Source organism: Macaca mulatta, chromosome 10, assembly GCF_049350105.2.
Source record: "Macaca mulatta isolate MMU2019108-1 chromosome 10, T2T-MMU8v2.0, whole genome shotgun sequence".
Classification (NCBI taxonomy): Eukaryota; Metazoa; Chordata; class Mammalia; order Primates; family Cercopithecidae; genus Macaca; species Macaca mulatta.
This window is the reverse complement of record NC_133415.1, coordinates 105,872,501-105,887,435: the sequence shown is the minus strand read 5'-3', so window position 1 is coordinate 105,887,435 and position 14,935 is coordinate 105,872,501. Positions and strand designations below refer to the sequence as shown.

Genomic DNA, 14,935 nt, shown 5'->3' with positions numbered 1-14,935 from the left:
TTCCATCTCCATGCAGACACAGACGCTAACTTTTTTCCGCTAAAACTGGAATTACGCTTTCTTTGGCAACCTAAAAAACATTAAAATATTTCTTATTTACCTGTCCACATGTCTGTATTTAGAGGTTCTGCCTACTTTTAAAGAAACAGTGACACTGCAGTCCCCTGGAGTCACACACTCTAATTTATTGAATTGACTTCTTAGTGAAGGACCTTAAAGTATTTCCAGCTTTTCCTACTATAAACAATACCGCATTGAATATTTTTTATATTTACATCCCTACACATTTGTGCCAGCATTTCTAGCGGAATTGCTGGATCAAAAGCTATGCACCTATACCGACAGATTTCCACACAGTTTCCACTAAATCCCCAATAGATGTTTTAGCCTCTTTGGTAGCCTTGGAAACTTGGAATTCCAGTGGTTTTTTTTTTTTTTCTTCTCTACTTCCATAGTAGTGTAGTAGTTAATAGCATGGATAAATGTCAGTCATTCTGAGGTTGAGAAACTCTGTTCTAAAGTAAAAGAGCCTCAAATTTGAGTCCCAATTCCATCATCCCCCATGACCTTCATGTTTCAGTAGGCAAATTATTTAAATTCACTTTCCTCATCCCTAATAATAATAATAGTAATAATTGTAGTGCCTCCTTCAAAGTATTGTCAGAATTTATTGAGATTATATATAATAATAGCAGTGTGTGTGTGTATATATATGAACGTATATGCATAGCACACTGAAGTGATTTATCGCAGTTAATAATAAAAATCAAGGCAGTAGGAGGTTCAGAAAAAGTAACGCCAAAATGTGTATACAATCTAACAATTAAAGAACACTGTGTTGCCAGATGATTCAGTACCCCTAAGAAGATGAACTTCAGATGATCCTAAAATGAACATGATAGAAGGAAAAATATTTTCCCTCACCAAGGAGACTGTAATTAACGTTTGAATCACTCGATGCTTATGAATCCAGCAGAGGGATAAATACCTATATTTATATACATACAGAAGATATTAATATATATGCTTTTAAAACATGCCCCCACACATTTATATAAGAGAATGTCATGGGCATATGTTTTTTTTCCCCCACATTTGGGTAATATGCTGCAATGTAGGAGAGGTTTATTTCCTTCCAGGAAAACTTCAGAACGCTCCTCTGTGTTCTTGCTGGGAGTGACTTGCCACCATAATCAGATTTCCTGGAAAACAGACTTCCAACTCACCTAAAATGCTTCAAAGAAGTTAGAATAAGGAATGAGCTCATGCCAGTGGGGCTGCTTTAGGCAGTGGGTGTCAAGGATCATCTCGATCCTGTTTTAACACTTTTCCCTCTCTCAAGTGTCAGGAGACTCTTGAGCATGGATTTTCCAGAAAGGCGAATCTGTATTCAAATCCTGGCTCTGCCGCTTACCAGCTGCATATTTTTGGCCAGCTTAACTTCTCTGGGCCTCACCTTCTTCATGTGCAGTGTGGGATAATGACTATGCCACAGGGTTGTCTGAGGATTAGCTGAAGGAGTGAGTGTGACTTGGCATCTGTTATATTAGCCTATCCAGTATCTGGTAATTTGACCCTAGTCTTCCTGGAGAAACTGTCCCCTTTATATCATTGGTCCTGGAGGGTCACATGGGCTGACTCCTAGGCTGGCTCCAGGGCTGAATGGGTGACCCAGAACTGGCGGATCAGAGAACTGTATTCCCTGGGCAAAGCGACAAGCTTAGGACTGGGCATGGAGACTCAATTCCCAGATGTCTACTAGAAATGTTAAAAAGTAAATCTGGGCTTATTGAGATATTAGGATGTAATCTAATTTTGGCATCTTGCTAGGTCCTGAGAATAGAGGTTTCCAGAAGAAAGCAGAGATGGAAAGAATAAGACCTAATTCTGATGAGTCATTTGAGTCCTTAGGTCCAACTTGGCAACGCCAAGGCCTCCCTGGCCTTTTGGAGACGTGGGCCATAAATTAATCTTCTTGATTTAAACCCACTGGGTTTCCAATCACTCGAAACTTAGAGTCCTCACTAATAAAATATGCAAAAGGTTCAGTCCACTGTCTGGTAATTAGTGCAGAAGGAGCCGGGTGGGTACTTAGGAGACGGCTCTGCTTCCTGCAGAGACTAACCAGTTTCATTTTCCCCTGGCACCTGAAAAGAGAAGGCTGACTGACAACACCGGGAGATCAGGTTTGTGGCACGGTAAAGAAAGCAGCTGCTATGTGAATAGAAACGACAGGAACCCTGGGCGCAATTTACTCACACCTGGCACTGTGCCAGGCTGTGGGGTGTCAAACTCGGGAGGGAGCACATGCTGCCACCTAAGGAAGGCTGAGCTGATGCAACCTGAGCCTCATTGTGGGATCAGCCGGAAGACAGCACACCTGGGTAAGGGTCGTTGGGTCCAAGGTTGGACACTAAGTCTCCAAACAAACAGGAAAAACAAAACAAAATGGACCCTGCCACCCGGTCAGGGCTAAGCCCCCACAACCAGGCTTCCGTGAAAGGGGAAGGCCTCACTTGGATGATAAAATGCACAGGGAAGAACACGTGGCCAGGGACAGATGCAGCAATGATGGGGGAGTGGGGGAGCAAACGGCACTCAGAGAGCCCAGTTTCTATCCCAGTTTCCCTCTTCTCAAGTTGTATAACCTCATTCATGTATCCAAGCCACCCCTTGGCTCAGAACCCTTCCATGGCTCCCATTGCATTTGACACCAAAGGCCTCTGAGATATTTAGCACAGCCCACCAGCCTTTGAACCACTTACCCCACCCCTGCCCTCTGATTTAGCCCTCCTCCCTCCACGCCCGCCACACAGGTGCCATGCGGCTCCAAATTGACCAACATGACTCTGCCCCAGAGTCATGTTGTGCTTCTTCCTGGAATATGTTTTTCCTAGGCATCCCCATGACTTGCTCCTTTACTTCATTCAGGTCTCACCTTGTCAGACAGGCCTCGTCTGGGCTGAGAGCTGCCCCTTTACCCCACCATCACTGTGCATCTCTCCCTGAGGTCCTAACTAACTATTCACTGTTTTTTGTTGTTGCTTTTTGTTGTTGTTTTTTTTTTTTTTTTTTTTTTTAGATGGAGTCTCGCTCTGTTGCCAGGCTGGAGTGCAGTGGCTCAATCTCGGCTCACTGCAGCCTCTGCCTCCCTGGTTCAAACGATTCCTCTGCCTCAGCCTCCCAAGTTGCTGGGACTACAGGCCTGCGCCTCCACACCTGGCTAATTCTTGTATTTTTAGTAGAGACGGGGTTTCACTGTGTTAGCCAGGATGATCTCAATCTCCTGACCTCGTGATCCACTCACCTTGGCCTCCCAAAGTGCTGATATTACAGGTGTGAGCCACCACAGCTGGCCCTCTTCACTGTTTTGTGTGTGCATGTCTGTGGGTGTGTGTGTGTTTTGAGATGGAGTCTAGCTCTATCGCCCAGGCTAGAGTACAGTGGCACAATCTCTGCTCACTGCAACTTCCTCCTCCCAGTTTCAAGCGATTCTCTATGCCTTAGCCTCCCCAGTAGTTGGAATTACAGGTGCCTGCCACCACACCCAGCTAAGTTTTGTATTTTTAGTAGAGACGGGGTTTCACCATGTTGACCAACTATTCACTCTTTTGCTTAGTATCTATCTTTCCCTCCTAGAGAAGATAATTTTATCTGTTTTGTTCACTGCTGTGTCTCCAGTGCCTAGAGCAGTGTCAAGTGCATAGAAGGAGCCCTATAAATATTTGTTCAATTTATTTGGTTAACACATATTTAATAAGGATCTACCTGTACCAGGTGTGAATACAACATCATTGAGAGAGAAAAAGGTACTGATTCTTGTTGCTGAGAAATATTCATGTAAACAAATAAAAGAACAGGAGTGTGGAAAGTTTTCCGTGGTGATCAAGGATGGCTGGGAACGGGGTATTTTTAATCAGATGATTGGGGTAGGTTCCAAAGTGGGTGAAGTCACTGAAATGGTGAGAAAGCACATCCGCCCATGTGTAAACCAAGAAGAAGGAGAAGGGTTCCAGACAGCAGGAATAAAAAGTGCAGGGAGGTGGAAGTGGGTGGATCATCTGAGGTCGGAAGTTCCAGATGAGCCTGATCAACATGCAGAAACCCCGTCTCTACTAAAAATACAAAATTAGCCTGGTGTGGTGGCACACGCCTGTAATCCCAGCTACTCGGGAGGCTGAGGCAGGAGAATCACTTGAACCCGGAAGGCGGAGGTTGCAGTGAGCCGAGATTGCGCCATTGCACTCTAGCCTGGGCAATAAGACTGAAACTCCTTCTCAAAAAAAAACAAAATGAAACAACAACCAAAAAAAAGTGAAAAGGCCCTAGGACCCAGAAGAGCTTTGTTAGAATCCTATTCTAACAAATATATTTGTCTACATGACTATTTCTCAATAACAACAGTCAGTACCTTTATCTCTCTGGATGCTCTTTTATTCACACCTGGTACAGGTAGATCCTCACTAAATATGTGTTAAGCAATGTGTTAAAAAGCGGTTGGTGCGGCCAGAGGAAGGAAAGGCTGGTCAGGGGACAGAGTGAAAGAAGTAGACAGAATGAGAGCGTGGGGAGGCACCTAAAGGAGAGGCCAGGGTTTGGGATTTTCTCTAAGAAAACGCAGTCATTATGTCATCACTTTCAGATCCATTTCTCCTGTGAAATGGAGATGATCAATACTCTTAGTGAGAAAAGGATTCAGCAGGAAAGGCATTCATCATGCCTAGCACAGTGCTTGGTAGGAGTAGACAGGCAGTAAACAGCAACCCTCCACTCTTTCCCGGGCAAGAAACCCCATCTTCCTATAAGGTCTAAGTCAGCTGGGATATTCAGCTTCTGCTTCTCAAATTCAAAGGCTTATTGGCGGAGATAACCAGAAATGAACTTTAAGGATCAAGCAGGTTTCAAGTACAGCATTCAAATTCTGGGCAGTTTCCTTTCCTTTTCCTTTTCCTTTTCCTTTTCCTTTTCCTTTTCCTTTTCCTTTTCCTTTTCCTTTCCTTTCTTTCTTTCTTTCTTTCTTTCTTTCTTTTTCTTTTTCTTTTTCTTTTTTTTTTTGAGACTGAGTCTCGCTCTTGTCGCCCAGGCTAGAGTGCAGTGCTGCGATCTCGGCTCACTGCGACCTCCGCCTCCCGGGTTCAAGCAATTCTCTTGGTGGGGAGTTTCTTTCAGCGCCGGGCAGGCTGTCGTTCCCTCCCCGGAGGTGATCCTGCGGTGCACTAAACACGCCGTCCAAGCTTGGAGCTTGTCAGCACAGTGAATACGAGCCTGAGCGACAAACTGAGATTTACCTGGGCGCATGTGGAGACCCAACCAAGCAGGGCCATGCGTTCTGCCTTGGCAGACTCGCTCTGCTCTGCACACAGGCCCCTGTGCATCTCAGGGAGTTGGGTGTGGAGAGAGCGTGGGCCAGATGCACACACGCAAGTCCTGTCGGCAGCGGAGGGTCCAGGCCCAGGGCCCTGCCCCAGCACCCAGGCACGCCCCAAGCAAGTCTCCTGGTGCTCACAGCAGCCAGAGGGCAATATCGTTTTATTTAAGCAGAAAGCTTCATTCATAGAATTCACAACTGGACAAAACAACCGTGCAACCTCTTGACATTAAGCAGGTCAAAATCTCTGTCTTCTATGACCCCTAGAAACTTATTCCTAAAAATAAGTCTGATCAACAGCCCCAAGCCTGGAACGAATATAGATGGAAACACAGAAATACTTAGAGAGAATTTTGCTTAGGGGATGATTTGAAGATCTAAAGAATTTTTTCTTACTTAAGAGGTATTTAGTTTCAAAGAAATGTATTTTTATTTGGAGTCTTAGGTCCATGTCTTTCCACGTTTTTAAGTCTTTTAAGTCGCAGGAGAAAATGCTAAGAGAACTTTGAAATACTAACCAGGATTTCTGCTTATAAGCCACAGCTTGATTTAGGGATTTCACTTTCGCACAAAAGAATGTTTTATTGTGTGCAGAATAATCTGACTAGCGATAGGACACGTGGAGCCCTTTCTGCCTCCTGAGCTCTCACTGACCCGTGCCTGAGTGACCCAGCAAGGATGACACTGGCAATTACCGGGAAGCCCCGACCTCCGAGGCGGTGTCTGAAAATTCATCATAGGGAAAGAATCTTATTTAACTCACAGGATGTTCCTCACAACAGAAAGTATCAGGGAAAAAATAAATAAATGCAGCATTAAGTGGATTATAATACTAATACAATGCACTAATACCATAATTAAATATAGTACTATTGACTTATACAGTGAAATATTCAGCAGCTATTAAAATGTAAAGGAATATTTAATGACTAAACTGATATTCATGGAACTAAGTAAAAAAGCAAAATTACAGCAAATATAAGCAATATGATTCCATTAAAAAGATGTTTATCTACACATATATAAAGTTTATGTGAAATAATGTTTGTTATATATGAATATGTATTGTTACACGTTTTTTAAATATATAATTTCATATAATATACATCATATACTTATATAATATACATATAAATACATATATAATATACACACATATACATAGTAATACATACACATAATATTATGTATGTATTATATACATATTATAAATATATAATGTGTAATGCAATAAACCCAACCTCTCTATATTATGTACAATATACATAATAAAATGTAGAATACACTTTTACTTTTTAAAACTTATTTCTAATTTTCTTTCTAATATGTATGTGTATTTATTACTAATTTATGTGTTTATATATGTGTGTATGTATATGTGTTTCTTTCTATTTTTTCTAATATATATGTATATATGTGTATTTATGTGTTTCTATTTTTTCTAATATATATGTGTATATATGTGTGTATGTATATGTGTTTCTATTTCTTTCTAATATATATGTGTATATATGTGTGTATGTATATGTGCATACACATACACGTTATTAAAGGTACATTCAAAATGTAAATTTCCTGTTATAATATGAATAATAAAAGTTATTTTATAACATTTAAACATCACAGAACATGACTTGCTTATTCGGATTACAGTGTCTTGCACAAAACAGACAATTAATGTTTATCATATTGAGAAAAGAAAAAGCAAGGTAAGAGAATAGAATCATTTCAGCAAGGAAGAAATAACTCGGAAACCTCACGTGAAATCCTGAGTATACCTGGGTCAAATTAAGTGAGTACATCATAAATTTTTACTTCATTTGTTGCTCTGCACACAATAGCATATTCAATCTTTTTCTGTGGTCGAGAAGCGGAATTATTCATTGAGTTGGAGGAAAATTTTACTTGGTAATATGGCATTGAAGGATTATTTGTGAAATGTCTTTCCTAAAGATCAATAAACATATTTTTTATTTAAGTGAATAATATATATATATTTACTTAATCACTGGTATTTTAACAAATATGTAGAAAAATATATACTTATGAATGGGTCTTCAGTCAGGAATATCTATCTGATGCTAGTGGTTTGATGTACACTTCTAATCTTTGTAGTATAAAAGTGATCCTGATGTGTCTGTTACCTACACTCTGATGCTACACAAATAGCTACTCTCTGCTATGAAACCAACGAACTCTGCTTTTTTTAATAGAGATTCTTTGCTACTTGTCTTCCCCATTAAACTGAAAGCTCCCTGAGAGTAGGGACCGTTATCTACCTCCCTTCCCCCATATCCAACTTGGAGCGACATGTACAGCAAATTCAAGTTGAATAAACAAATCAATAGATCCTGGCATCCTATTATATTGCTACAGGGAAATAATATTTTAATTAATATACCACAATAAATATCCACTATATTTATTGATTCCTATCTTGCATCTTGTGTGTACTGGTTTGCATTTAATTTCCTCTTGAGTTTTTATAGCAAGTTCCTTTAAAACCTTTTATGACACTAAGTGGACCCATGTAGATATTGACTTAAAAAACAAAAAACTTCATCCCAGAGATCAGTCTCTGCTGCGTTGCCTTTTTTCCTTGAACCACTGCTGATTTCACATCTACTGGGAATCAGAGGTGAGGTTCCTGATCCCCAGATCAGTCTCACAGGAGAAAAGAGGACTCATCACTATGGAGATCAGGGCACCCAGCAGCAAGTCACAGAGGAGAGTGGAGAAGCAACTGAAGAATAAGAAATGCAACTTGAGGCTTCCAGGCTTATAGTCGTGTGGGCTGACAGAGGCCAGATGCGTTCTTCTCTCTGCCTCACCTCTTCTACATCCTGTGGTGCTGCCTGCAAACCACGTCCTAAGTCGTTCATGCCTCCCTCACCACGCCATCTCCTTTGTTCCAATGATAATTATCTCTTTCTGGACAGGGGTCTTCTTACTTGCCTTCCTGCTACCCTGACCTCCAATCTTCACAGCTGCTGGAGTAATTCACCTCGAAAAGGAAGTAAGACTCTGCCACCCAGCTGTGAAAACCCTGCCAATCGTTTCCATCACACTCAGAATAAAATCCAAATATTTTATGCTGACCTCTAAGATCCTACAGGAGTGGGCTCTTGAGGACCTTGGACTTCACCGTGGGCCACTCTCTTCCTTGTTTGTGGTGTGAAAAGAACCCTGGAGCAAACATTTCTGCCTTAGGGCCTTTGCCTTGTTGTTCCCTCAACCCAGAGGCCTTCGCCCTCAAATCCTGCCAGGCTTGCGTCCTTCTTCTCACTGGTAACTGTTTTCACGCTCCTTCCTCAAAGGAGCTTTTCTTGACTACCTCCTGTAAAATAACTTCCCACTCACAAACACATTATTCTATTTTATCTTCTTGGAAATTCTATTTCACCTAAAGTCATCATGGTTATCTATAATTATTGTCCCGCCTGCCCATCACTTCGTCATCTCCATGAAGCCAGGGATCTTGTCTGTCTTGCTCACTCTTTATCCCCAGTACCCAGTGCCTGGCAAAAAGTAGATGCCCAGCGAGTAGATTTTCAATAGCTCCATAGGGCAGACACCTTATTTTGCAACACTATAATAAAAGCTATTGATAATATATATAAGCCAACGACCCTTTAACACAGCTATTATTAAAATTAACTAGAAAATGAGAAAACTGAGCCTCAGAGAAATTAAGTAACCTGTCCAAGGGGGCACCCAGCTGGTGTTTCCAAGCCTGATTTGGACCCAGTTCTGTCTGACTTCAAAGTCCATGCTCCTACAAGTCTACTGTTTCCCATGTGTCGATTTACTAGTAAACAGTGTATTACTAATGTAAAATAAGCTCAAGCTAGTCATTTACTCATTGATTCATTCAAGAAGTATTTATTGAGAATATAATAAGTCCTATGTCCTGTGCTACGCTCTCCAGATATCTGAGTCTATAAGGCTGCCACAATCCTCTTACTATTTAAAAAGTGGCTTTTGGCCGGGCGTGGTGGCTCACACTCATAATCCCAGCACTTTAGGAGACTGAGGTGGGTGGACCACCTGCGGTCAGGAGTTAGAGACTAACCTGGCCACCATGGTGAAATCCCGTCTCCATTAAAAATACAAAAATTATCCAGGCATGGTGACACATGCCTGCAGTCCCAGTTTCTCAGGAGGCTGAGGCAAGCGAATTGCTCGAACCAGGGAGGCAGAGGTTATGGTGAGCTAAGATCATACCACTATACTCCAGCCTGGGGCGACAGAGCAAGACCCTGTCTCAAAAATAAAATTAAAAAAAAAAACGCTTTTGATCAATCAATGCAGAGGGCGACTAAAAGAAATTCCTGGTGTAAAACAATAATTGTTGAGCACCTTCTACGTGCCAGCCACTGACCTAGGCCCTTGGATTGTACAATCCCATCTGCTCCTTGCAGGAGACATTAGAAGGCGGATCATGCTTATCTCAATTTAATGATGAAGATACTGTGGCCCCGAGTGATTAAGTGACTTGCTCACATAGGTAGTCACTGGTAGAGCTTATGTTTGCCTTTCTCCAAAATATTCTCCTCTTTTCACATCACACATTGACACTGGCATGCAGTAGGAAAAACTCGATAAATATGGGTGGAATGAACACACGAAGTACCCAGCCAACCCAATCTATGATGTAGCAAGCCACCTGCTTTCAGCCGGTTCCACATATTAGTAACTCTCAGCTGTAGAAAAGGACTATTCTCGATAGCAAGAATCAGTTTTACTATGTGATGGCACAATTGTCTTTTTGCTAATGATTTTGGGGAAAAAATAATACCAGTTGTGAATTCAAATCATAGCATCTACTTACTTAATCTGTTTGGATTAATCAAGTCCTATAACTTTCTGGGCATGGAAAGTTATCAACATTCACTAGTCTGCAGCCAATAGCTTCTAACGTCTGAAAGCTTATACATCAGGCACTGTTTGTGTCCCTTTGTACATACTGTTATATTTAATTCCAGTATAACCTCATGGGTATGAACGATTATTATCTACGTTTCACAGAGCAAGGCAAGTTGCAGAGAAATGAAGTGACTGGCCCAGTATTGTGCAATGATGGGAGTGTGGTAAGGGCAGGATTTATGTCCAGGCATTCTTACTCCCACACTCATGCTCTGAATGACTATGCTAGCAGGCCTCCTGGCAAGAACGGAGTCGGAAAAAAAAAATCAGGACATGGGGAAAAGTAACTCAGGAAATCTTTACGCCTCCTCATCAGTTCTCACAAATCCCCATCAAACTGAATCCAACAATGAGAAATGATTTTTCCCCAGGGTCTGACCCCCAAATGCTTTGACAATGAACTCTGCTTCCCTCACCACAAAATTATTCAAGAGCTCACAAAACAATCGCTGGCCTCTGAAACCCTATCTGAAGACCTACCAAGGGCCTGACCGATGGCCCTGATGATATTACCAAGTGGTTCTTTCCATTTTTGGCATCAATCAAGAGTTTATGTCCAAAGATTATTCCACCAGACGGGTCCTGCGGATATGATGGGATTAGCCAAATTTCAAAGCTTCTTTTTGACTTCCAGTTGAAAATTGGGCACACATGCTCCAGAAGGCTATGGGGGCTATGGGAGAACATCAAGTTGATTCATCAAATTAGTTCGAACGTAATTGTCCTGCATGACTGGCTATAGAACTCGTCAGCTATAAACGTGTCAAAAAGTCATCCGCTCTAACGTTAAATAGAGACGCAAAGTAATGTTGTTCAGGATTTGACGTTCATTGGACGCTAGCCTCCTAAGGAGGCTGTTTTTCCTCTTGGAGCAATTTGTGGTAAGATGCACAGAATGAATAGATTGCAGCAGAAAAAAGAAGCCCACACTAGTTGCTAGAAATACCAGCTGTATGCAACAGACCCATAACTAAATCCTTTTCTTTTAGAGACTCAAAGATTTTAAAGACTCAAGTTTTGAATTTCTTTCTTTCTCTCTTCCTATCTTCCTTCCTTCCTTTCCTCCTTCCCTCTCTCCTCTCTCCCTCTCTCCCTTCCTTCTTTCCTTCCTTCCTTCCCTAATCATGCTGCACGTGGATTATTTGCCTTTCCGCAACTGTGACTATTCTCAGAAATGAAGACAAAACACGCATCACTAAAAATTTTTTCTTCTTTTGAGTAACATATTCTCCCATGTGGTGCTACAGAATGCAAGAGCTGAAAATACGAAAGAGTTGCAGAGAAAAATCCATACCATATCAGGGCAAGATTTGAGACTTAAGGAAATTAACATTTTGCTGCTGTTGAGGATCATACTTTCCCATTACAGAGTGGAGCACCTCAGCCCTCTATACACTTTTCCATCCTTGCCGTCTGTGTGAGCGACTTCTCTGTGCCCAGCTCTGTGCTGCTGACCCTGTCACCAAGCACTCAGGAGTCAGATGCTACAGGCCTTTCTCTATAAACCCAGACGACTCCTGTTCACTTACCGCACTCCACTCCAAATCTGAAATTCTTCAACTGTTGTCTCACTTGTCTTCTTTTGGTGACTACTTGTCTGGTTCCTAATTTTTATGCCATTTTGGAGTAATTTTTCCCTTTTTTGTTATTGACAAAGACAGAGGAGGCCTCCTATAATTTGTGGGTGACTGACAAGGCTGAATGTTGTTAACTCAAATGTTTTGATTTACATCAGAGAGGACCTCCAGGCCCCAGACATGACAGGCTGCGATAGTGCCTTCAAAGCTTGTGAATATCAAATCCCATTAAGCAAAAGCCCTTTATGTGCAAGTCAATAAATTATCCTTTCTAGGGTGATTTGGCAATAAGTAGCAAAAGCCTTAAAAAAGGCATAATTTTTGGCAATTTTACTCCTGGGATTCTATCCCAAAAAGAAAAATAGACAAGTGTGCAAAGATACAAATACAAGGATGTTCATCTCAGTGTTGTTTAGAATAGAAAGAAGTAAAAAGAAAAAAAAAATAAAGCTCACATTCAGCAACAAGGCTAAGTTAATAGGTTAAATAAATGTGTCCTATCCATACAATGGAATATTTATCACCATTTACCATTTTTATGTGTTTATTTGTTGGTGGAGAAAGATATTCACCCTAAGTTTTCAGAAAAAAAAAAAAGGATTGTGAAACTCTATTGGATTATACTACCCTCTATATGATTATAATGTTTACATTATGTATCTCTATGTGAAAAAGCTTTTGAAAGGGTATAGTCCTAATATTACCAGTGCTGATATCTGGGTGATTTTAAATTTCTTTCCACACTTTACAATGTATATGTATTCCTTTTATAGTCAGAAGAAACAAAGGTATTTTTATTTCAGAGACACAATGGCCATTGACTTCAGAAACTTCACATACTGTAACCTATTTAAGAATATTTCCATCTATATCTCATTAGAATTGATGCCCTCATTATAAAGGGCAAGCAGGATATAAAAAATTGACCCAGAGACCAGAAAGAGAGACGCCATACAGCAACCTAAAACCTTCTGTTGATTCTTGCTGACCATCATATGCTTGATCTTGGCTTCTCTTGGCTGAGTTCAGATTTTCTTTTTGAAAGATGAAACTGTGAATTTCCTTTTAGGCAAAACCCAGGTTGATTTTTTTTTTCTCTTAAGTCAGTGCTCTATTTCCAGGGAAACTGAAAACCTTAAGAATAGTGTCATCTGTGAATTGACCACGTACACATCTTCAGCAAAAATCAACCACCAGGTGGGAGGGAGGAGGTTTAGCGTAGTAATTATAAACAGGATATTTTGAGGCTGAGTGGCGGGGTTCAGATCTTAGCTCTGGCACTTCCTGGTGGTGTAGCTTTGGGAAAACCACTTCCTGTCTCTGTGCCTCATTGATAAGGTGGGACTAAAACTAACAATGATTTCTGCCCTATTGAGGGGTTGTGAGGCTTAAATGAGGAAATATAGGTAACTGGCACATGGTAGGTGCTTCAGAGATGTTAAAACAAGGGTTGATCTAAGTTCCTAGGGCAAAAGTCAGAAGCGCGCTGCTCACAGGATATCATCCAAAGATACATTTTATTTGGTAGTCATAAGCATTCTTAATATGATAATTTGCTTTTTAATATGAAAAAAATTGGGAGATACCAAAAAAACTCCAAATTTCTAGAATTTCTGAAGGAAAAGGAAAGCTCCTCCCACTTTGAGTTCTATAAAACACAAAATGTGATCATACTGTACGTTTGCAACTTGCTTGTTCAGCTCGCTATACGTCTTTCCAAGATCCATCCATATGAATTGCATAACTGTGGTTTATCCTTATTTATTTATTTATTTTTGAGACAGATTCTCACTCTATTGCTCAGGCTGGAGTGCAGTGGTGCAATCTCAGCTCACTGCAATCCCCACCTTCAGGGTTCAAGCGATTCTCACACCTCAGCCTCCCAGGGAGCTGGGATTACAGGCACGCACCTCCACGACCGGCTACTTTTTGTATTTTTAGTTGAGACGGGGTTTCACCATGTTGGCCAGGCTGGTCTCGAACTCCTGACTTCAGGTAGTCTGCCTGCCTCAGCTTCCCAAAGTGCTGGGATTACAGGTGTGAGCCACTGTGCCTAGCCCATCTTTATGCCTTTAAAACCACAATATATTTTTACATTCTCCTTTAATGAAAATTTCTGGGCTGATACAAATAATTTCACTGAATATTTTTGTACTTGTCTCTCTGTATATGTGCAATGAGTCAATAATACCTTGTTTTGGGATATAAACCCATGTGGCAAAACTATCAAGAAAAGCAAGGGAATTATAAACTTTCAATTTCAGTCAGCAGCTACTGCAGATGGCAGGTATGTAACATTGGGGGTATCACTCGAGAAACTTGAACAGTACTTTCAATGTTCTATTTGAATGGAGGGTTGATACGTGCTCATAGCATTAGGATGCTTGATAATTCACATGTATGTTTTACCCATATTCTTTTGTAAGTATCCAACTAGAAAAGCATAGTTTTGAATGAACTAAAAAAACTGAGAGATCTAGCAACATGTTCTCACAGCTGTGTCTGTTATAAAAGTCAGGGACTGTTCAGTTCATCACAGTCCTCGCCACGTCACCATTATATTACACCTGTCAGTTGATTCATTTGTGTGACTTGCCTGGGTCCTTTAGACATCTGAGTTAATGAGCCCAGCTCTAGAAGGTGGTGTAATCTCCAGAGTGCAGGCCAGAGGAAGCCATTTCACTCGCCACCAAGTCCTTCTTGGAACATGTAAAGTGTGAACAAGTTATTCCCATCTCCAACACTTCTCATAATCCTGCAGGCACTGCGGAAACTGCTGAGAAACCTGCCCCAACTGACTAAGTAGGTCCAAGATCTTAGGGTACCACCTCTGCCAAAAAGCATGACATTGAATGAAAGTGACTAACCAACAAGGAAAAATGAAGCAAAGAGAAAAAGTTCACCTCTCATCTTCAGTTTAGAAGTCATAGTTTCCAGGGCAAAGAAATAGATTCCCAATCAACAGAAGCAGCGAGTCATCAAACACTGCTAAGGTGTTAGGCAATAAACAAAGCCCAGGGTTCCCACCATCGGGTTCTGTGGCCCACATTGCTGTTGCTCTTAA

At 41.1% G+C, this 14,935-nt stretch overlaps 1 protein-coding gene across 3 annotated transcripts in view; it reads right to left on the bottom strand.

The window, feature by feature from the left end:
- The window catches only part of TSHZ2 (teashirt zinc finger homeobox 2), a 505,591-nt gene that overhangs the window by 435,021 nt on the left and 55,635 nt on the right, over positions 1-14,935 (bottom strand). The window lies entirely within an intron of this gene.